This window comes from Phyllopteryx taeniolatus, chromosome 1 (genome assembly GCF_024500385.1).
Source record: "Phyllopteryx taeniolatus isolate TA_2022b chromosome 1, UOR_Ptae_1.2, whole genome shotgun sequence".
Lineage (NCBI taxonomy): Eukaryota > Metazoa > Chordata > Actinopteri > Syngnathiformes > Syngnathidae > Phyllopteryx > Phyllopteryx taeniolatus.
In genome coordinates this window covers 16500248-16525026 of record NC_084502.1, presented here as the reverse complement: position 1 = coordinate 16525026, position 24779 = coordinate 16500248, and the positions used below count along the sequence as shown (strand labels likewise).

Sequence of the window (24779 nt, the reverse complement as noted above, 5' to 3'; positions counted from 1 at the left end):
TTAGTTGAATTTGGGAGCTACCTGTGTGTGAGCATTCAAGCACCTCCCTTTGCAGGAAATTCATGGCTGATGATGATGAAAGTTTAAACAGTCCAAGCAGTTATCCCAGGTGATCCAAATCCCTCTAGTGTGTGAGACACATAAGAACCACAACTATTTTACTTGAGTAGGTTGAACATTATAATTCAATGAACTCTAAATGGATTGGTTAAGTGAATAGCGTACGATTGGTCACAGCCTGCACACTCCAGCTGGGGGCGTCGTCAGATTGTTTCACCACTTGAGTTTTTTTTTTTTTTTTTAAGCAAACATTTTGTTTCTGGCAATTTGTGAGGCCACCCTGTGCCTCTTCTGGCACAGAATCACTACCATGTGCTCACGAGCCTGCGAGAAAATATATGAGGTGGATTTCTTGAAGGAACGTCACCAATGCATCTCACTCTGCCACGTTCTCTCCATCGTACTAAAATATTCAGCAGCATCCTGCAGCCGCCATATTTCCCCCTTTATTGTTGTTGTTATAAAGAGCAGCAATTATTTGATTCCACACTTATAAAAACATGTATGTTATGAGAAAACAAGCAAGTTAAGCTATAATTGGCGCCATTTGTCACGCCGCTGGCAAGGTACTTACCTCTTTGGCACTTTTTCCCTCTTGCAAGATTGCACATTACTATTCTTAAATGGAGATGGAAATTTTGTTTGGCTTTATTCCACCATAATTGGGATGTCTGGTGTGTACCTGCAAACTGGCAAACATTTCACCACAAATGCTTTATGTATTTGATTTTAATGCGCTTTATTGCCTGCAGTGTTAACTCCCCTAATGTGGAACAATCCTCTCAATTAATGTGATAAATTCTAAAGTTTGTTCTCTGCAGGAGAGGCTGCATGCAAAGGCAGGAAGTGCGTGGGAGTAGATTCATCTGCTGCCAATGAGAAGACACAATAACCACTTGGCAGGTAAGATATTGAAAGCCTTTCTCTCGTGCCTTGTTGCCAGCATCGTAACATTGGTGTATTAAAAAAAAAAAAAAAAAAAAAAAAAAAAAGCCCAAAGTAAGCTATGAAGATGTTTTTTTATTTGACTCTGCAGTCACCAAAGTGAAGTGTTTTTTTTTTTTTTTTTTTTTTTTTAAAGATTCTAAGATGGTTTCAAGTAGGTTTTTTCCAAAATATTCCTGACATTTTTGCAAGCAAAATTTCCTTACTTTGGAAACGCAGATTAAAAGAGGTATGGGGTCTTAATGGTCCCTATTACACTAACAAGTTGATTTTATGTATTTTTTCCCACAAGAAAATAAAACTGCTGTCATTTCCAATAATCCAACCATTTTCTGAGCCGCTTCTCCTCACGCGGGTCGCGGGCGTGCTGGAGCCTATCCCAGCTATAATCGGCCAGGAGGCGGGGTACATCCTGAACTGGTTGCCAGCCAATCGCAGGGCACATACAAATAAACAACCATTCACACTCACATTCACACCTAGGGGCAATTTAGATACCTCAATTAACCTACCACGCATGTTTTTGTGATATGGGAGGAAACCGGAGTGCCCGGAGAAAACCCACGCAGGCACGGAGAGAACATGCAAACTGCACACAGGCGGGGCCGGGGATTGAAACCCAGTTCTCAGAACTGTGAGGCAGACGCTTTAACCAGTCGGCTACCGTGCCGCTTTTTTTATTTTTGAAGAAGAATTACTGTTATCATTGGGAGGTTTGTTATTATCTTATGGTTGATGACTTGAAAATGATGGCGACTATCATTTGCATCAACTATTTATGAAAATCAGAGAACAATCTAATTTGTATAATAATTTGGAACACAGTTTATTAATATAGACAATTATAACCACTTTTAGGGGCGCGTCAATTATTTGCAGAAATTCGCTGCTTGTGGTCGGTCTCAGTCTCTTCCCCTGTGAATAGCGGGGATCCACTGTACATTTTCATGTCAATAAGGACGAGACTTGTGTAAACAGCTGTGACACAGCCCCAACAGATGCATATGCACACACACACACACACACACACACACACGCACACACACACGCACACACACACACATACAGGTTGCAAAGTAACCCATCCAGGATAAAATATCCTCCTTCTTTTGATTAGCCTCTTTGAAATGCTGTAACACTGTGATTATGTGAAACCACTGCGAGTATGTGGTCGAAGCAGAATATTTTCTGTGCGATTGGGCGGGGAGGCGGGTGGTGGAGGGAGGAGCTGAGAGGGGTGTTGGATGAAGAAAATGGGAGCGAAAATGAGAGATAAAGTCAGGGCAAGAGAAGGAGGAGGGACTATTACATAGCGAGTGCGAGCCCTCTTTGTACAGACATTGTGACGCCAGATGGCTTCTTCTAATAAATATTCAACCTTAACTCAGTTCCCATGTAACTTCTCCTTCTCCTGGTTTTTGTGCGGCTGCCAGCACACCCACACGGTTCTGGACCAGTGCAATGATTACAGTAAAGCAAACAGAGAGCAAGCGAGGAGGGGGGTGAGGGTGTTTGACAGAGGAAACGGGCAGACAGGGTCCTGTATACAGAAAGATAGGGTGCGATGAAAGCTGACGGTTTGCTTTCTTTTTTGTGAGTATATGTGTGTGTGTGGTTGGGGTCCGGGAATGCATTTCAGAAGGTGGAGGTCCTCTGTGGTCAGTGAGATTGTTGGACAGGGAGCGCTGATGTTTATAGGGAGGTCTTTGTTTACCTCGTGCAGAGGACCCATTGCTAAAAACCACTATAGCACTTTTTAGTTTCGCTGGACACATTTAAATGAAGCTCTCCTTAACTCATCATCCTGACTTTCACCATATTGCCAGCACATGGTCCTCTCAGGTTCTGTGGTGGTTCCCCCGCACAGCCAAAGACACGTGACTTTCTGCTACTGTCCTATTGTCAATAGCTAACATAGCTGGTCATTGCTTAGTGCATATTTTACTGCCACCAATCAGGATAGTATAGGTTTAAAATGTAAAACCACTATAGTCTTGATCTGGGAGGTGCAAGCTCGTCCTTTCAAATCCTGGTGTGCCCCCTCCAATGCTCATAATCACCTTCATTAGTTTGCAGAGAATTTGACAAATATAAAATCTTTGACAGGAGTCTGGTTTGGCACGTTCCTTCTGATGTGAAAATGATTGCATTAAAAAGTGACAACACCTCACACGCGTTCTCTCTTTTTGGGGTGACAGACAAGTTGAAATGTGCATCATTAGTATCTATACTGCATAACAACCTTGTAATCACTCACCAACCTGGCTCTTTAGGTATGCACTGCTATAACACACTCCAAACTAACAATCATGACTAATTTAGGGAGCTTTCCCACAAGCACCCACTAGTCTGTTTTGATCAAATTCTAGTTTGTTACCCCCTTAGTGTGGTTTTCTCAGGTAGAACACATTCATCGAACTTAGGTGCGGTCCAATTCAACTTGCATGAGAAGAGATGTGTTCCATAGTAAGAAGAACTGGTCTTGACACAGTTCCAGACAAACTTGGCATGGCTTCGTTGTTTTCGAGAAAGTGCTTACAGGATGCATTCAGTTAATGACAAAACACCACAATAGCGATGTAACTACTGATACGACCACTTGCTTATGAGCACTGTCACTATTCCAGATGCCAAATCCCCTTCTGGTTTCAGGTTGTTTTGCTTTGATTTCATTCCACATGAAAAATAAATCACACGGGGAGAACCTCCCAAAGTTTATAAACCCATCTACTAATTCGGACGAAAGAAAACACCTTACCAACACGTCCCACCTCCACTTATAGTACACACACATGTTCTTGATTTACTTACTGGACTGAGACTAAAATTGTCGGACCTGTGGTCATCCCGGTGGTGCTGTCATTGGAAAAGGCTTATCTCCGAATTTGGATCAGGAGAAGGAATGGAAGAGGAGCTTTAGCTCCTGCTGTCGTACCTGAAGCCGAGCAAGTTGGCGCTTGGAGGGAGTTTGGGTTGGGTGTTCAGTAAGGGAATTGGGAGTCTGGATAAACTCCGCTTGAACAAAGAGGAAGTGGGGAAAAAACATTTGATGCTGATAATGCCCATGCTGAGCCCCATTAGGACGGAGGTATTATCCCCTGGTTGACTTTGGCTATGAGAACGCCCCTCCCCCATCCCAACCCCTTGCTTTGCTGTTTCCCACTCATAACAGACCTGTTGGCCATAGAGGTTTATCGGGCTCCCACATCTAAACAGGACAGGGGCCCTGACCGACTGAGGCCCTTGTACACAGGAAGGAGCCTAATTCTCTGTGGATTAGACAGCAAGTTGCCATTTGGACAGCTGCTGGCCTGTGAAAGCTCAGAGTGCATCAGTCCACCAGCTTCCACCAATGACGAATCACAGTCAGCATTGCTTGTTCAACAGGGCTGTTTACGTGTGTGTCCCATGTCTATGCAAACCAAGAACACAAATGAATTAATTAAAGGTGGTGTGTTGTTGGCACATTCCCACATAGATGACCATGAGACCTGAGAGCCAACATGCTGCAAGCCGCACGAGCAACACACTTATTAACGCGAAGACAAGAAGGTCACGACTCTGACGGTGGAGAGGATCCTCCAGCCTGAAGCATCGTTCAGCGTCGACACAAGCGTTGATCTCATTTCTATGTGCTCAAATGTGATATGGTGGCACACATTCTCTGAATTGTAGCGCTGTCAGCTATATAAAAGACACCATGCATATGATCAGTTGGTGTTACCTTAATAATCTTTCCCTGTCGCCTTGACTGCAAAATGTGTTTTTTATTAGCAGCGAAAGCTAATCCACATCCATGTCAACCAGGCACTGATGTATTAATTTATTACTAATCTGTGGCAGTTGTTGTGGGCGGGGCTTGTCTTCCTCCCAACGTCTGAGCAATTTCCTGAAGGAGTCCAAAAAAGACTTGTGGTTTTCTGGTCCAAATCATGTTCACTTACAGATGTGAGGCTGACTCCACACAGTTGATTAACTTGCTGGTAAAAATGTGTGACTAGAAAGTGCCAGAACTCAAATTCATATTTGGGGTCCAAACACAAGGTGCACGTATCTTAGTGCAGTCAACTCACACAATCACTGGCAACAACATTAGGCACACTTGCACAATCCAATGAAAGAAGACTGATTATTGTGATTGTTGACTGTGATTATTGACAGTCTCCGACATTTATAAAATTCAAAATGTGTTTATCATTATAATTGTAGTTTTAAGAGGTGTACTGAATGTTTAAACCCTCTCTTGTAATTAAACAAGATAAAAATATCCATCCAACCATTCTCAATACCGCTTATCCTGTTCAGGGTCGCGGGGTGGAGGATCCTATCCCAGCTGACTTTGGGTAAAAAGGTGGCCTACACCCTGAACTGGTTGCCAGTCAGTCACAGGGCACATACAGACACAGACAACCACTCTCACTCACATTCACACCATTTCTGAGTGGAAACTGAACCCACGCTGCCTGCACTGAAGTCAGTCGAATGCACCACTACACCATCAGTGACTAAGATGAAAAATATAATATTTAACATTTATTTAATATTTTATGTAAGGGGCGGCACGGTGGCCGACTGGTTAGAGCGTCAGCCTCACAGTTCTGAGGTGCGGGGTTCAATCCCCGTCCCCGCCTGTGTGGAGTTTGCATGTTCTCCCCGTGCCTGCGTGGGTTTTCTCCGGGCACTCCGTTTCCTCCCACATCCCAAAAACATGCATTAATTGGAGACTCTAAATTGCCCGTAGGCATGACTGTGAGTGCGAATGGTTGTTAGTTTCTATGTGCCCTGCGATTGGCTGGCAACCAGTTCAGGGTGTACCCCGCCTCCTGCCCGATGACAGCTGGGATAGGCTCCAGCACGCCCGCGACCCTAGTGAGGAGAAGCGGCTCAGAAAATGGATGGATGGATTTTATGTAAGGATGCACAGCTGAGTATAATGACGTTGACAATTGCCAAAAATCGCATCATATGTGTTTTACGTATGCAACAGGTAACAACCTAGTAATGCAAAGTCAACCTTAGAATATATCACCATGATTTCCTAATATCCATCCATCCATCTATTTTCTGAGCTGCTTCTCCTCGCGGGAGTGCTGGAGCCTATCCCAGCTATCATCGGGCAGGAGGCGGGGTACACCCTGAACTGGTTGCCAGCCAATCGCAGGGCACATACAAACAAACAACCATTCGCACTCACATTCACACCCACGGGCAATTTAGAGTCTCCAATTCATGCATGTTTTTGGGATGTGGGAGGAAACCGGAGTACCCGGAGAAAACCCACGCAGGCACGGGGAGAACATGCAAACTCCACACAGGCGGGGCCGGGGATTGAACCCCGGTCCTCAGAACTGTGAGGCTGACGCTCTAACCAGTCGCCCACCGTGCCTCCAATTTCCTAATAAAATTTTTATTTTCAATTGTAGTACATTCTTATTTTTAAAGTTACTTGATGTAACCCATTGGTTAATAATAAATGGGTCAGTTTTCCGCATACCTACTGTTGCTGATAATTGGTCACTGTTTGAGTAATATCACTTCATCACGCCTTTTCCAATATTCCATGCTACAAAATAAGTAAAGTATGTATGATTAGTGCTGATCTCAGATTGGACCGGTATAGTTATCGTCCAAAATTCAAGGCTGCAATATTGGTATCGGATCGGAAGTGAAAAAGTTGGATCGGGACATCCCTAGTTAGCAGTAGCTTGTTAGCAGCTGAACCAGTTAGTGATGCAGCAAAGCCTTTGAGCACATTTTGCCAAAGAAAAGGAATTACAGCCATACTCATTCTGGCCGTTTGAACAGTAATTTTACTCCTCAATGCTTTGTTTTAAGGAGAAATTAATAGTTTTAAAAAAAAGGATGCATGTGCTTCAGGTGCCGCAGAGTTCAGCCGCTTGCCACTCATCCTTGCCTGAAGGCCCCGCAATGCTTTCTCGCTCTCTTATTATCAGTTCATAATTCCTTCTCATTCAAGCAAATTACAGAAACTTGACCGTGTTAGCTGCGTCCGGCGTGGAGCTGCGGGCAGCGAGGAGGCTAAATGGCAGAAATTCCCCCCGGAGCCACAAGCGCATGAAGCACAACATTGTGTCCACCACAAAAGCAGCTCTGTAGGTTTGATCCCCTTTAATTTAATTAGCCCGAGAGGTAGTGCATTAATTTGCCAGGAATTCTTCTGAAGCAGAAAGCCGCCCCCGGTGCATGCAGGCGAGCGAGAAACCTCCTTATTGCTTTTGTGCGGTTGAAAATGTTGACATTTACTTCCCACTTCCACGGGCCTTGCAATGAGATCACAATCTCTGCAGAGCATCCTTTGTATACTCGGACAGCACCTAAAGACTTGTTTCCACCATGCTGTACCTATTTTTTTTAATTCTATACACATTTTATTAATACATCATTCACAATTTACTGTGAGATTTGGTCAGACGGTGGAAGAAGGGGCCTTGGAATTAAAAGGTTCTTCTGGTGCTTATTTCATGTTTTGCTCCAAAAGAAACTGAATAAAATGCAGTTTTTCAGTAAAAAAATTTAAAAAAAATCTGTACTGAAAAGCCTCTGGTCTATCAAGAATGAAATGAAACAAAGAGCTTTTATGAAGCACATGAGTCCTCAGGCTTCCAAGGCTTCAGCAAATGTTACCCTTCTCAGTCTCAGACTCCTCAAAGGCAGCCTTCTGTACATGGTCATATCGCGGAGGATCCTACCACAAGACAAATGACAGTCAGCCAAATATCAATCATCCAAATAATTGACAACAAACATGTAATATTTATACAAAATTTAAAATAATGACATTAAACTGCTATGGTATTTTCCCAACATGAATTTAAATTGTTGTAGCTTCTTAAAACGTTTCATTGACAGCAAAGCAACAATAATGTCTTGCCCAAACATGGTACAACCCTGGTCACCTTTGCTTTAAAGGGCTTTGGTTTAGTCCATGGTTTGCCATTTGGACCAAGGAACACCACCTCAATATTCCTGCACCTTTGAGGCAAAGAAAACACCAGTGTCTGGTCACCCCATGTGATATTAACATATTTGCTTCTACCAAATGCCGGCATTAACAATAACAAAGTAATTCAAGCATTGACTAAATGTATTGCAGTTTTATTATCTTAACCGATGACTTGCTTTGGTTTAGCTCATGCTTTAGCTTAACACAACTAAGAGGCATGAACAAACCCATGACAGTTACAAAATAATTGATCTTTATGCCACACTTTCAGTAGGCTACCAACTGCAATGGTCTGATGGAAGACAAGACTGCAATCTGTGGATTAGCAGACAGATAACTGCTTTTATTGGTGGAACAAAACATGCCTTTTTAATAATAAAATAAATCGCTTTTTTTCCTTTTTAAAAAGCCACATTCCAAAAATGAGCACAAAATACTAGCTGCCCTACATTGTTGTTCTTGGTTTGGTACTGTTCTATATCTTTGTTAAATTCACAGGTGGGTTACACATTTTATATAGCTGACAGCGCTACAATTCAGATCTGGGTTTAGTATTGCAAACTATACCGTGGTAAGAGGAACTGTAACATACAGTATATTTTGTTTGGCCTGAAAAGAAATGGAAACTAGTTGCTTCATGTTTGATGTTGACTGTGAGTTTGGTCGGTTAGCTCCCATGTAGGTATTAAAATCATTCATTTGTGTAGGTCATCATTCATTATTTAAAAATAGTGCTTTTTTTTTTTTTTTTAAGCAATCAGCTTTGATTCATGTTGTTCATGGAACCCCTCTGGTTAGATTTGAGCCTCCTTTATTTATTGAATTGCGGATGAAGACAGGATCATAACCGAAGCCTGCTCATAACAGACCACTTTATTGTGCTTTATCTGTGTAACAGTAAGATTATGGTTTTACTCACTACTGTGTTAAGATGACTAGAATAAGGTATGTGTGACCGTGTCATAATGAACATCACATTATCTGTTTTCCCCAAAATTTTAGACAACCACAAAACACAAAACACAAATTCTCTGCATCCATCCATCCATCCATTTTCTTTACCGCTTATCCTCACAAGGGTCACGGGCTGCTGGAGCCTATCCCAGCTATCTTCGGGCGGGAGGTGGGGCACACCCTGAACCGGTCGCCAGCCAATCGCAGGGCCAAATTCTCTGCAGAACATTGTATATTTCCTATGATGGATCTCCCTGTTTCTCCTGAAGTTTTCCAGACACAAAACTTGGATTATTAGCTATCGTGTAATGTTCTTGATCAGTGAAGATTGGCACTGGCTGATAATTTAATCTTCTAGCTCCTTGAACAATCTTGAGATTTCTTTCTTAATGTTCAGACTTTTTGGTGAAGTGATTGAAACTTGAAGAGTGCTTGTCATTAAAGATTCACTTGTCATTTACTAATTACCGTGCTCCCCCAAGGGAGATTAGTTTCTTTGAACTTTAATTGCACCTTTTACACGGGCAAGTTCTTTGAAAATATCCCGAAAGCACAGGTGTCAAACTGGTGGCCCGGGGGCCAGATGCGGCCCGCCATGTCATTTTGTGTGGCCCGTGAGAGTGTGCATCGACTTTGTGTTTCTTGCTAAAATAACAAAATTCCAAATTGGCTTCACTATTAAAAATATTGAGATATTGCAGGCATTTTTTTGTTTCCAACCCCACTTTTAAAATAAAATTGATTCATACTGTAGTTGAACAGTTTTTACTGGCTTTTGTTTCAAAAGCAATTATCCATTAATTTGTGTATATGCAATAATATGAGGCAATCATACATTCATATGGGTTTGCAGCCATAACGGCCCTCCGAGTGGAACCATAACTGTGATGTGGCCCGTGACAAAAATGAGTTTGACACCCCTGCCTTAAAGCAACACCTGGAACTTCACACTCACCCAGGAACGTGAGCAGCAGCGTCGCCAGATCAACATAACATGTGGGTCTTCCACTCTCATCCACTAAGAGTGAGACAATCACTGTGCAGGTTAGCAACCAAGTGTTGGGCATGTTTTGCTGTTGCTTTTGCTGAGTTCTCCTGTGACAATTTCCCCCTATCCCCTACTCACTGATGGAGCCCCCTTTTTGTGCGCTAAGGTGTATTTTCACTGTTTGGAGGTAAAAGCATGGCTGCTTTCTACTCACCAGATGAATAATTCAGCGCAGCATGTTTGAACAGGTACAGAAATACTCCTTGAACAGAGTGGATTTACCCCCCTCTTGCCCACCCATCCCGATTCTACAGAGAGCTCTCTAAACATATCAGCATGACCCAATGAAATATTAACATTTAAAGGTTAGCTTGAGACTGAGCACTATCGTTTCTCCTGAGCTGAGACAAACAGGTACCTTCAAACCGTGCAGGTTGGGATATCGGAAACTGGTAAATATTACATGCAGGTGTGCGCTAGCCCAGTGTCATCCTCTTCCTGCTGTATTCACTCTTACATGAAATACAGTCAAGTAGATACAACTCTGGGGGGAAAAAACAACAACAACAAAAACAATAGTAGACTACAGCAAAGTAATCAGTTTTTGATTTTGCTATTTATATGTATATGTTTGAGTAAAAGTTTTTTGTTCTATTAACTACTGGCAACATATCTCCCAAATTTCCAATACAAATATTGTCATTTAGAACATTTGTTTACAGAAAATGAAAATTGGTCAAAAAACATCCAGTGTTTTATTGGTTTCTCTTTTTTATTCTAGAACTGTATATTATTGATTCCTATAAGTACCTGGGTGTACACTTCCATAACAAACAAAACTGGTCCCACAATACAGATGCCCTCTTTAGGAAGGGCCTGAGTAGACAGTATCTCCAAATCCTGTAGTCTGATCTAGTCCTGCCACAAATTGCAGGCATGGCAAGGGGAGGTGAGATGGGGCAACACATTGGTTAGGAGGTTGTGATTGACAGCAAATGATCAAGGTTATGAGAGGACACTAACCACAGTCACAGCTAAGTGTCATTCGTTTACTGTTGTCCAACTAATATGGCAGTTAGAAAGTTGTGGATGCTGTTACTATAGCATCAAACGTTTGCTGATGAGAATATTACACTTCTAACAGAGCACAAGTGTTTTGGCGATGCTCTCGTCAGCTCGCCGCTTCCCTCCACCAGCAATCTGTTTTGTCACTCCAAGAGGTGCCTCCATGCGCTCTACCTAGTTCTGATCTGCACACCGGATGACGTAACACAAGGCAATATCAGCACGGCGCCGCTTACATCAGGTTCATATCAGCTGCCAGAACCTCTCAGATCATCATCATTTTGCATATAACTGACCTTCCCCATTTGATAAATAAAACAGCGCTAACCCGCGGCGGACTTGGCTTGCTCCCTAAGTGTGCAATTACAGCTAATCTGGTACAATGGCGTCAGAAGAATTTCACTCAGTGAAAAGTGAGGCCATTAAAAGATTGATGAGCAGGCCTGTTGTTACACGCAAAGTGATAATTGATCCATCAACGTTTATCTTGACAATTCCTGTGGCCCACATCATGTGACCTGATATCATGGGCAAATATCTGATTTCTCCATAACTTCAGCAAATGTTGGAGATCCACTTTTTACTGTCCAGGCCGAACTCCGTTTGATCGGTTCGAGCTGCTTAGCGCAACCGAAACATTTCTGCCTGCTGAGACATCCTGTGCTTGTGTGTTTTCCAGCCTTTCAAAGCACTTCAGAGACTCTTCAGCTGATATAGCTGTTATTGTGGAGATGGAAAACAGCTTGGCCGTGACATGGTGTGTTTTCTTTGCATTCTCAGACTGCTTCAGTAGAACACTTTGCTTCCCTACACATTTCTTCACAAATCACAAGTTGGCCTTACGAGCCTCACTGCAGGGCAAAGAAATGTCCCTGCTCATCAGAGATGAGACGTCAATTTGGGTGCCCACGTTATGGGGGCCACGTTAGCACCGTTTGGAATTAAAAACATCTTTCACAGGGTGTCTCTCCACCAATCACATTAGCAGAGATATTAAAGCTGTGCTGGTGAATCTTGTAAAGAGACATTGCATCCTAGCAGGGCCAGCCTCTTGCCTCCAAGGTGCCAGTGATGTGCTGATCTTGTTTCATGTCACCTGTGTTGCACGGCGACGTGGTAAGAGAGAGACATGAAGCATCAGTGCAGACGACAGTGTTGTTATCTGCTTTGAGGAGGTACGCTCACCTATGATGATACGGTTCCTTAGCAACAGGCGCCGGTGGTCCAAAGATTTCCTGACAGCACCTCTTCGCAGGTGGGTGAGTGTGGGAGAAGATAAACATTCACAAGCAGATTGGCTGTGCTATTTGCCAACATGACAATTGATGATGTCAACATGTTTGCCAAGCAACTCAAACATTGTAAGTGGATTGAATGAAGGTGTCGTAAGGAGGAGGGAGCGTGCATGCCACAATGTCTTTATTTCCTCTATGGCAAGCGAAGGAGCACAGTATGACTCCTGGTTTGTTTGGAGGAGAATTTGGATTTAATCCACAAGCAGTGCAAATATGCATTTATGCATAATTGATGCCGAAACAGCAGGATCTCACATGGATGTTTCAAACTAAATATAACTATTGTGTAGACACATTTGCACACTTAATAATTCAATATGTATACTGATAAATGACTGTGTTTCCTATTATTTCTTCACCTATGATCTTTGCCCAGAGCATCACAAGAAGGTAAAATCTAGAAGCAAAGTGTTTTCTGCAGTGTCAGCATGAGCATTTAAACTGGACACATTTTAACATTTTCACTTGAGCCACCTTTCAAAAACAAACTGGAATGGTTAACTTGCAGTCTTCTTGTGTCCACAGGTAAGTTTCACCTGGCTTGTAAACATTAACCACATGCTTTTGAGGCAGTCAGGTGTCAAAGCCTGTCACACTATTTACTGTGCGCTATAGTTAAAAAAGTTGGGGAATTTTTGTTTGGTAAATTATGTATCTGTTGTAGCAATGCCAATGAATTGTATATGGTTGGAAAGCTTGTTGGCGCTTGTTGAGCTTCTTGTATAGCCTCGGGTGCTGCCAATCAGGTGCCTTATTGTCCAACGTGTGCAGATTATGCTTCATTTCCATTACTGAAAAAATGGGAACATTATTGAAGACAATCTCAATGCTTAGAGTGGAGATTCTACAACCAGATGCAACCCCATATCTCTACATTTGGGGACCACACTCCTAGATCACAATGCTCACCACCAACACATAGGAGCTAGAGGGACATGAATAAGCTTTCCAATGGTGTAAAATGTTTGGGACAAGCATTGATACGACAGAGAAATAATCAAACAAACATACAACAAACTTGCGGTTTTATGTTTAGAATGGCACCCAGTAGAACATAAACATCTGCCAAGACTCTTTGCATATAATTAGTGATTTTATTTAGTGAATTTATCTTTGGCTAGCAGTCTACAAAATTGTATCTATAGGTTCATTAATTTTTAAAAATTGTCTCACACAAACAAACAAACAAACACACTAATATAAAATATATATTAATATAAATATATACCAGTGCCAAGGCTGAAAAGCAAATAAAGTCATACAGTACTGTGCCAAAGTGTTAGGCCATCATTGGATTAGAATTTTTTAGCCTTGCTACAGCAACTATATACTGTAAAATAATGTTGCTGAGTATTTGAAAAGCCACACAATAATACTCGAAAGTGATCAAGCGCTAAAGTGACAAATAGAGTACTTTCATGAAAGAGGAGGTCTGGACTCAGTCCCCCTTCACCATTTGATCGTAGATGTCGTGATCACAGCGTGCATGACGTCACTCCCGTTCACCACAAGCAAAGATCAAAGTAACCAAGGAACTGTAGCGTCCGTTTTTGAGTAGCAAACGTACAGAAAAAATATCTCAATTTCCAGTTCCATCTCGCTCCTCACTCAGCTCAGCTCTTCCCGCAAACCGTCCAGTCATAAGGCCTCATTGGCAGTCCACCAACTCTGAGATTTCCCCGGCTGTTGCAAGTGCTGCCCATCAAGGTGCAAAAGCAACAAGCAGCGACAGTCGAACAACGCTGACCAGCCCCTCCTCAGAAACGGTGCTGCTGCAAGCCTGCCGCTGAAAGGGCGCAACTGGGTGCAAGCCCTGACATTCTCCTCCAATGAATGTCCCGCTGCAGCAGTAAACAGTCCACCATGGGTCCACACGGGGGACAACAAACACCAAATGATATAAAATAACAAAAAACAATGACCAGCAGAGCTCTTTTGAAGACAGATGTCTACTTCACTGCGACATCTTGAAAAAAATAAAATACAATTTTGTGTTAGAATATGCATTAATACAGTCACTGATGGTGTAGTGGTACACTCACCTGACTTTGGTGCGAGCAGCGTGGGTTCAGTTCCCACTCAGTGACGGTGTGAATGTGCGTGCGAATGGTTGTCTGTGTCTATATGAGCCCTGCGATTGACTGGCCACCAGTTCAGGGTGTAGTCCGCCTTTCGCCCGTAGTCAGCTGGGATAGGCTCCAGCGCCCCGCCACCCTAACCAGGATAAGCGGTGTTGAAAATGGATGGATGGAATATGCATTAACACAGTCAAACAATTATTCATTTATCAACGGAATGTATGGAAATTCAATAAAATTAAAACCAAATTGAAAGCAGATTTGAACATGGGACAAAACATTTACAGTAAACAGGAAGGCAAGTAACAAAACGTGTGTTGTCTCACAGGCGGTGAGGATATTGAACATTTCTGAAGCTTTGTGTAGTCGGTTATAACAGCTCTATCAGTTTGATATGATGTTGAATTTTGAAAAATTAATCTACATGATGGCTATATAATTTTGTTTGTCGAGGACGTGGTTATTCAAATATTAAAATTTCAAATTAATAAAATTCATTTTGGGAACAACCTGCATTACTACTACTGTAAGTACGGTGCGGACTCGGCCTCTAAATCCCGATTCGCTATTCATGTTGACATTAACAAATAACTTCCGAATCAGAATTGAATCATTACTCCTACTATTCCGAAAGATAGCAAGCTGGCTAGCTTTAGTCAATCATCTGCAACGCTGTGTTGAATCTTGCACAACTTTCTCCCATTCATTTTGCCGCGGTCAGCGGCTATCGGACATCGCACCTTCAGTGGAGATCGTCTCCGTGGAGGGCTATGGCTATTTGCGTACGTGCTACTGTACAACTTCGCATATGCGCAGAAACTATGCACAGTAAGTCAAAATGGCATCGATAAACAACTCAACTCAACTTTATTTATAAAGCACTTTAATACAACCACAGCTGAAAACAAAGTGCTGTACACAGATAAGAATCAAACTTTCAGAATAAAAAACAATTTAAAGATAAATGAAATAAAAGCAAACAGAAAAACAATAAAAACACTAAAACAGATGCTGAGTCAGAGAATAAAAATGTGTTTTAAAAATGGACCGTGAGGGGGCTTCTCTGATGTGCAGAAGGAGGTCCATTCCATAACGTGAGACCAGCAAAAGAAAAGGCCCTCTCCCCACTGAGCTTCAGCCTAAACCTCAGTACCTCAAGAAATAGCTGATCAGCTAACTTGACGCACCGGGCAGTGGTGAAGGGATGGAGTAGCTCAGCGAGGTAAGGCGGGGCAAGACCATTTGGAGATTTCAAAATGAATGAAAGAATCTTTTAAAATGTGTTCTAAAATATGACGTGGTAGCAGTTGCAGCTCTTTTTAGAATAAAGTAAGTAGTATAATATTCTAAGACTCGTTCTGATTCCAGTGTGTAATTCTCATTCGGTGATTGCTTTTCCACGGCTATTCGAATCCCAATTTCAGTTACCACCCAATCATGAACAGCCCTACTACTAAGTAACTAAACTAAATAACTGTCACCATACTTTCTATGTTTAGCCAGTTTTGCCTTTGAATCACTTGATGAAGTGGACACACTTAAAAAGGTATCCATCGCGCTCGCTAGATCAGAAGAAAGAGCTGCGCGTACCCCCAGCTGTATACTAAGTGCATTGTCAGTTGAGTGAAGCATGCGAGTGATACATCACAACATCAAAGTTTATAGCAAATAAAGTTTTTATTTGCCCAAATACAGTTTCTGTGAGAGTTATTGACGGCGATCGCATGTTGCGTTGGCACATTGGTGCCCCATATGCATTGGTACGTTTTTAATTATACATAACATTATTATGTGTAGTTTGTTCAGGATGAGATGCATGGCATATTAATAAAGGCATTTTTTTTTTCGTATTTCTTATTATTTTTGCACCATTTTTAAAAAAAGATAAGTTAAACAACAAAGCCACATAGCTAGTCACGTCTTAAGACATTATGCATGCTATTGTAGATCCCAACCTCCTGCTGCTGCCCATTTTTTTCCCCATTATGAATCATACATTATGTAATAACTAAAGAAAATTGGGGTAAAATCTTGTAAATTAAAGGAAAAAAATATTGTATCTTGATTCACACCAAAATTTAAGGGGTTCCTCTGTGCCCCAAGATTCTGAGGGAAAAAAAAAAAAAAAGCTCCTGGATAGATAATTACCATCGTACAGATAGTCACACATCAGAATGCACGGCTCATCATTTATCAACCCGATTCATGGTACACAAAACATAGACATTTGCTGACCACAGATCAGATGAAAAGATAAGCTTGAAATTCTCATCACAAGATGAGTTTGTGAAAGACAATATGTCCTCGCTGACCCCAGGTTATGGCTCAGCCCTTGGTTTGGACACACGACTGCTTTAGATGCAGACCAAAGAGCATGTGACACTCTCGCAACACTTTTAAATGATTCTGTACTGTTGTAAATTCCCCATTATCGCTGCATTTTTATTTCGGCGATTTTAATGTTAATTTAGGGTATTTTGAGTCAGTCATCTTGTTGGGCAGCTAAGGGATCCTTTTGGGCATTATTTCACATCAGACATCTTGTAGGGCAGCTAAGGGGTCCAAAAAAAGATATGTTGAGTCCGTACAAGCTCTCCGCAACAGATACTGTACTTTCACTGGAAACAGCTACCAGCACAGTGTGGGAGTTCTTAAAGTTCTTAAAAAGTAAATGTTTTAAAAGATCAATATAATAATATATAATGTAATATTATCCATCCATCCATCAATTTTCCATACTGATTATCGTCACGTCGCCTATGCCAGCTATCTTCAGGCGAGAGGCGGGGTACACCCTGAACTGGTCGCCAGCCAATCACAAGGCACATATAAACAAACAACCACTCACACTCACATTCACACCTACAGGAAATTTAGTTTTCAATTAACCGACAATGTTTTTGGGATGTGGGAGGAAACCAGAGTACCCGGAGAAAATCCACGCAGGCACAGGGAGAACATGCAAACTCCACACAGGCGAGAACTGTGAGGCAGATATGCTAACCAGTCGCCCACCGTGCCGCCAATAATATTTTATAGATTCAAGTCCCCCCTTCCACCTGTTATAGGAAGGTGACACTACAAGAATCATTCCAAGGTTTAATCTCTGGACTTCTGGTCTAGTTTTTCTCCATCTCCTGTCCGATGTTGGCATGCGACTCATCCTAAACAAAGCAAGGCAATCCATGTAAAGTTCTCTGTCAATTGATGGTGGTTGTCTCATCACACACTGACATAAAGGAAGTGGAGTCGCCTCCTGATGGTGACCCAAGGTGACCTCATCACTTATGCACCAGCCCCCCAGCCCACCCCTTTGCTGTCATCACTTTGCCATCCCTCACATGTCAACGAGACCGACAGTGTCAAGATTGAAAGCATAAAAAGCCTGTTCGTCACTGTTGATGGCGAGGCCCTCAGTGAAAACTCTAGCCTCTTGCGGCATTCAGTTAATGGCAGGCAGCCTCCCTGAATGCAAACTAAAGCACCATCCGACACGACTCTTTGTTGAGAAGTGATATCAACAGCTGGACTTCCTGTAAGTGCCTCTCTCCTCACATCCTGCCGCCGCCAAGTAGCACAAACAACTAATCCAATTGCAGCTTGTCCATAAAGCATGGCGACAGCTATTATAACAACACTAACTGGGTTAACAAAGTGGGTTTACAAGGGAAAAAAACATGCAGATCATCACCTTCCTCCTAGGTCGCTCCTCCTTAGAGCCCCTCCCTCTTTAATTGGAAGTTTCTGCCTGGTTTCACCTAAGATGCCGATGAAACCGAAGCTGTCACAAAGTGTGCTTATTAAAAAGGACTGAGGAGGGGGTGGGGCATTAAAAGCTTAAACCCTTTTTGTTTTTCTGAGGAAGCAACTGTCTGTGTGCATCTTTCATGGCTGTCACTTAAACCCTCGAGCACTGTGTTGTTGTTATTTTCTTCTTTTTCAGGGGAAATGTCCCTTTTTTAATGTAACCTTAAGCCACCTCATGCCTTATGCATCAGAAATTGTCAGCAGTTTGTCTTGAAGGCAGCATATTATGGTTGCATCAAAACATGCAAATCACTCACGTGAGAAATATACAGTACAATGTTCAGTAAATATAAGACATACACGGGTATATTTAGATGAGTCTTGAACAGTCCAATGTAAAAGGAAATTACATATCAGTATTAGGCAAAGAAAAAAGAAACCTGTTTCCCCCCAAAAAAATGTAAAGGAGAGGCATATTTGATGAGCAAGAACACACCACCAAAACAACAAAGAAGTGATAACATTATAATTTTGAGGGGTGAAATGTTCCCTTGCCGCAGTGGCACAAATAGTGAAAATTCTTATCCGCAACATTATGGCTACTTGCACATAATAATACCTACAGTTGTACAAAACGTCTGCCTTTACAAAAATAATAATTTGCAGTTTTGATTGCCGGTGAGGTGATTGTCAGTCATTATTAGGACTACTTTAAAACTGTACTGCATCATACTGAGAGGCAGAGCTGTGTCTAATGTTTTGGTTCCTGCAATTAGTTTACTGAGACAGTCAAATATATTGGGAACAGCTCTTAGTCTCTGTTCACTTGTCTTGAGACTTCTAATATAATTTAGTACTCATGTGACGCTGGGATTTCCAAACCCCATGAAACAAAGCCACTGTGTCTCATGTGTACAGTTACCATGATGAAAGTGCACATTAGCTCATCATCATCATGCTGATTTTGCGTTTCATGTGAATGATGCTGCTGTTCACCAGTTAGAACAGGTTTGCCTGTTCAAAACATCATGGTCAAAGGTTAGGCCTATTGTTGCTGATACATGTGTGAAAGAACTGTTAGAACACAATTCAACATGTTTTGGTTTATCAAACGCGGCACGGTGAACGACTGGTTAGAGTGTCTGCCTCACAGTTCTGAGGACCGGGGTTCAAGCCCCAGCCCCGCCTGTGTGGAGTTTGCATGTTCTCCCCGTCCCTGCGTGGGTTTTCTCCGGGCACTCCGGTTTCCTCCCACATCCCTAAAACATGCATGAATTGGAGACTCTAAATTGCCCGTAGGTGTGAATGGGAGTGCGAATGGTTGTTTGTTTGTATGTGCCCTGCGATTGGCTGGCAGCCAGTTCAGGGTGTACTCCGCCTCCTGCCCGTTGATAGCTGGGATTGGCTCCAGCACTCCCGCGACCCTTGTGAGGATAAGCGGCTCAGAAAATGGATGGATGGATGGATGATTTATCAAATGTACCATGTGCTTGTTTTTCTGATTGATAGAAATAAAAAAAAATAAGCTTGACTTTTTTCTCTGAGCCTCTAGCTATGTCCTGATGAATAGATAAACGGCAAGATGGTTGAAATAATGTCAACAACCTGTGCGTGTCTCTGAATAAGGTGAACCAACTCCAGTTCAGGTGATAAAGTTGTGGTACAGACTGTAATCATCATTATGTCATCTGAAGCATTCTCATGCAGACAGTAGTTTGAGCATAAAACAGTCTTTATGCATGCTCTGACAACTGTATCCTTTCAATTGCGGCAAGGCGTTCAATTTGATGGAAGGTTACGTGATGAGATGTTTGCTGCCCTCTCCTCTCAATGAGCCCAGTGTTGATACCTCGTGCACATACTGCGTACGATTTCAAATCAATTCTCCACGGCACCGTATCGCTATGCAGCAGCGCGGTGGCCCGATTGGGAGCATCAAGTTGCATCGTCGGACTTCCCCGAATGTCTTCCTGATTTCTTCCTGACTGCCGAAATAGCTTGTTTGCCGTTCAGGCGTGAAGATCTGTATTTTGCTGCTGTGTATTTTGCTTAAGCTTGAGACTCTCATTAAATCAAGCGACGAACACCAAGTCTCTATAAACATCAAATATATAAATTGCATGGATGGTCTTATGCGAGGTCTCAGACAGCGCTTGGCTTTGATGAAAACTTCTGGGACAAATGCAGAAAAATAACTAGAGATTGTGAGGCAAGAAGAGAAAGTCAGAGATAATTTATAAGTTTTTTTTCTTTCACTGGTTGAGCAAGACGAGGAGGGATGACACCAAGATGAGAGGAGCTTTTGATATTTATTCGGCCTGGACCTCAGCGAAGACCTCTCCCAGGACTGCCCATGTGACAATTAAACCAGGTTGTGGTTTGACTCTCTTTCCATAGGAAAGTGGCCAAAGTGTCTGCAGTCAAAGCATCCATGCCAGCTAACAAGCTCGTTCCCTCTCCGCAGAACTGACAAGAAAAGGGAAGCTGCAGCCTTGAGACATGAACAAAAGCAATAAAATAAATAAAAATAAAATAAAAAGAACATGACAGAGGGTGAGGGGTTGGTGCTGAGGCAGGATTGTGGAGAAGAGAGTTTGCAGAAGAAAATTGTCAGCAACTTGATGTAATTTGATCAAGCTGCTTTTGTGTTGCGTGTTGTTTGTCTGCAAATGTCCATCAGGAGGTGAACGGATAGTGGACAGATAGGACCCAGACTCCTGTGTCAAATTTTGTTCCGCTTTAAGGACCTACCTCGATTCCATCTATTATGTTGAAAGCTCTCGCTACATCTTCCTGTTTGGTCCACAGTCATTTAGGCTCTTCGCCCTTTTTTCACGTTGTGTGTGTGTCTGTGTGTGTACGTGTGTGTGTGTGTAAGTGTGTGTGTGTGTGTTTGTGTGTGTGTGCTCTTGTCTTAGAGGAGCTCACTGGCACACAATGGCCATCTAAACTCATTAAGAACATTCAGTAAAGAGCCATTAACAAACGGCTTCTCTCTAGCCAGAGATATCAGTTCTAATTAGGTGACCGTTCTTGACAGGCTTGCAAAAACAAAAGGCGCGCTCTCATTTGAAAAGGTTCAGGTCCCGCAAAGGGCCTCACGTTTCTTTCCCTCCTCCTCCTACTACTCCTCCTCCTCCCTCTTCGTCAATGTAGTCCACTAATGACTATGGGTTGAACAACAAAAAAAGGGGGGAGAAAATACATCTCTAACCTCAATATACTATATACTCTCTTCCCTGGAAAGTCGACAGGGAAAAGGTTCCATCAAACAAACAAAAGCCTTCCCACTTTGGAACACTTTGCGTCCTCGCCAGGTGATTAGCTGACCTTGTTTTGAAAGACAAATCAGCCGCAGACTTCTTGGAAACACTTTGCATGGCCTACTAATTACAGAGCCATGCCAAGATGGTGAGACCCTCATACTCATGACCCGAACTGTCCGTTCAGAGTCATCATGCCTGTCTGAATGATAGGTGACCTTTGCCTTTGTAACCCCACTGTTCATTTTCCATGCACGCATAGTATGTTACGGGTCAATACTGACATATATCACATATATTGTCTATATCACATAGAACTACAGTTATTTTAGAAGTGTAATAACCTGTCTGACATTAAAAAATGTATATTTAATCTATTATTAGTATTTCGAAGAAAGGGGAAACTGTATTTTTCATGTTTTAGAGCACTCCTTTTGGAAACATGTCCTATTTATACAACCCCAATTCCAATGAAGTTGGGACATTGTTTTAAAACAGAATACAATGATTTTCAAATCATGTTCAACCTATATTTAATTGAATACACTACAAATACAATATATTTAATGTTCAAACTGATAAACGTGATTGTTTTTAGCAAATAATCATTAATTTAGAATTTTATGGCTGCAACACGTTCCAAAAAAGCTGGGACAGGGTCATGTTTACCACTGTGTTACATCACCTTTTCTTTTAACAACATTCAATAAACGTTTGGGAACTGAGGAGACTAATTGTTGAAGCTTTGTAGGTGGAATTCTTTCCCATTCTTGCTTGATGTACAGCTTCAGCTGTTCAACAGCCCGGGGTCTCCGTTGTCATATTTTACGCTTCATAACGCACCACACATTTTCAATGGTAGCCATGTCTGGACTGCAGGCAGGCCAGTCGAGTACCCACACTCTTTTACGAAGAAGCCACGCTGTTGTAACACATGCAGAATGTGGTTTGGCATTGTCTTGCTGATATAACTGCTTGGATGGCACCATATGTTTCTCCAAAATGTATGTACCTTTCAGCATTAATGGTGCCTTCACAGATGTTTAAGTTACCCATGCCATTGGCACTAACACAGCCCCTTACCATCACAGATGCTGGCTTTTGAACTTCGCGTCCATAACAGTCCGGAAGGTTCTTTTCCTCTTTGGCCCGGAGGACACGACGTCCACAATTTCCAAAAACAATTTGAAATGTGGACTCGTCGGACCACAGAACACTTTTCCACTTTGCATCAGTCCATCTTAGATGAAGCCGGCGGCGTTTCTGGGTGTTGTTGACAAATGGCTTTTGCTTTGCATAGTAGAGTTTCAAGTGGCACTTACAGATTTAGCGCCAAACTGTATTTACTGACATTGGTTTTCTGAAGTGTTCCTGAGCCCATGGGGTGATATCCTTTACACATTGATGTCGGTTTTTGATGCAGTGCCCCCTGAGGAATCGAAGGTCACGGGCATTCAATGTTGGTTTTCGGCCTTGCCACTTACGTGCAGTGATTTCTCCAGATTCTCTGAACCTTGTGATGATATTATGGACCGTAAATGATGAAATCCCTAAATTCCTTGCAATTGTACGTTGAGGAACATTGTCCTTAAACTGTTCGACTATTTTCTCACGCACTTGTTCACAAAGAGGTGAACCTCGCCCCATCTTTGCTTGTGAATGACTGAGCAATTCAGGGAAGCTCATTTTATACCCAATCATGGCACCCACCTGTTCCCAATTAGCCTGTTCACCTGTGGGATGTTCCAAACAGGTGTTTGATGAGCATTCCTCAACTTTTTTGCCACCTGTCCCAGCTTTTTTGGAACGTGTTGCAGCCATAAAATTATAAGTTAATGATTACAATAAAACAATAACGTTTGTCAGTTTGAACATTAAATATCTGGTCTTTGTAGTGTATTCAATTAAATATAGGTTGAACATGATTTGGAAATCTTTGTATTCTGTTTTTATTTATGTTTAACATAACATCCCAACTTCATTGGAATTGGGGTTGTATATGATCATTCTTATGCTGTTTCGAGATTCCCCCATGACCCTTAAATGACCAACAAGTGCATGTTTCTGTGGGAACCTGCGCAAAATTGGTGGAGACAAAAACAGTTCTTGGGACTGTTTCAAGTTCCCTCTGAACACTGTTACCACCCTCCTATAGAAAATACAAACAGCATACACAAGTTCACCTTTTCAAGATCCCACCATTATCACTGTTTTCCGTGATTTCACATACACAGGTCGATCTAGAATCAATTTTAGTAACGGTGGATCAAATCCGACTTGGAAAAGCCTGTGTAGATAAACTGTACAAAACGGATGAAATTTTTAAATATTTTCATTTTTGTCTATTTTGGGTACTTACAGGAAAAGGTATCCAATTTCAACACATTTACATTACATCTAGGGTATTTTCATTGCTGTCAAATATCAAAACGGGTCCCGAACAGTATCCATCCATTTTCTGAGCCGCTTCTCCTCACTTGGGTGACCTACCATGCATGTTTTTGGGATGTGGGAGGAAACCGGAGTGCCTGGAGAAAACCCACGCAGGCACGGGGAGAACATGCAAACTCCACACAGGCGGGGCCAGGGATTGAACCCCGGTTCCTCAGAACTGTGAGGGAGACGCTCTAACCAGTCGGGCCACCGCGCCGCCCCCGAACAGTATGTAAGGGTTAAATAAATTTTACCCTGTCCCTCTTAATGACACACGCACACACATACACACACACTCACACGCACACACACACACACACACACACACACAAGCCCGTGTAGGCACGAATACACACACGCCCATACGTACTCTACCTTTCATTCTCCAGAACCCGTTGACAAAGAATTGCCCATTCTGGTGATGACTGACGCCTGTGTTCTGAAGTAGTCCAGTTGCTCAGCAGGTGACAAACACATCACAAATCCCACCCTCCTCCTTCTCGAAACCACACGCACATTGTACTGAGCTCTGACGTCCCAACGCTGCCTTCCTCCCGCCTCGCTACCTTGGCAGGAAGGTTAATGGCCAACAGGTGCTGGTTTATGTGCTGCTGATTCAGCTGCTCACCTTTGTGGTAAATGTATTGCAGCGGTCGTCATGGTGGGATTTTACTCACACACTGATTTGTCAACCACCCAACACTTTGAATGATCTGTGTGTGTGTGTGTGTGTGTGTGTGAGAGAGAGAGAGAGAGTTTGTGTGCATGGGGGTGGGGGTGGGGGGAGGGAGCCTTCTTACTGTACGTCAGAGATTCTCAACTGGTGGGTCGGGACCTTAAAGTGAATTGCAGACCCATTTTGCAGACCCATTTTGGGGGTGGTAAGATAAAAATTGTGATTTATCCTTATTCAGATTTTTTCAGTCGAGTACAGAGGCGTAGGAAGTTCCCACACGGAACATAGTAGATAAGAGACAAGAAATGTTA

General features: G+C 42.4%; 1 long non-coding RNA gene across 1 annotated transcript; it reads right to left on the bottom strand.

Moving 5' to 3' along the window:
* Positions 1–12207: 12207 nt before the first annotated feature.
* On the bottom strand, positions 12208–24385 carry LOC133479197 (uncharacterized). Its single transcript, XR_009788868.1, has 3 exons — positions 24168–24385; positions 14314–14485; positions 12208–14237 (listed from the first exon to the last, which is right to left on the bottom strand). It is a non-coding gene; the product is annotated as an uncharacterized LOC133479197 (long non-coding RNA).
* Between the last annotated feature and the right edge of the window lie 394 nt (positions 24386–24779).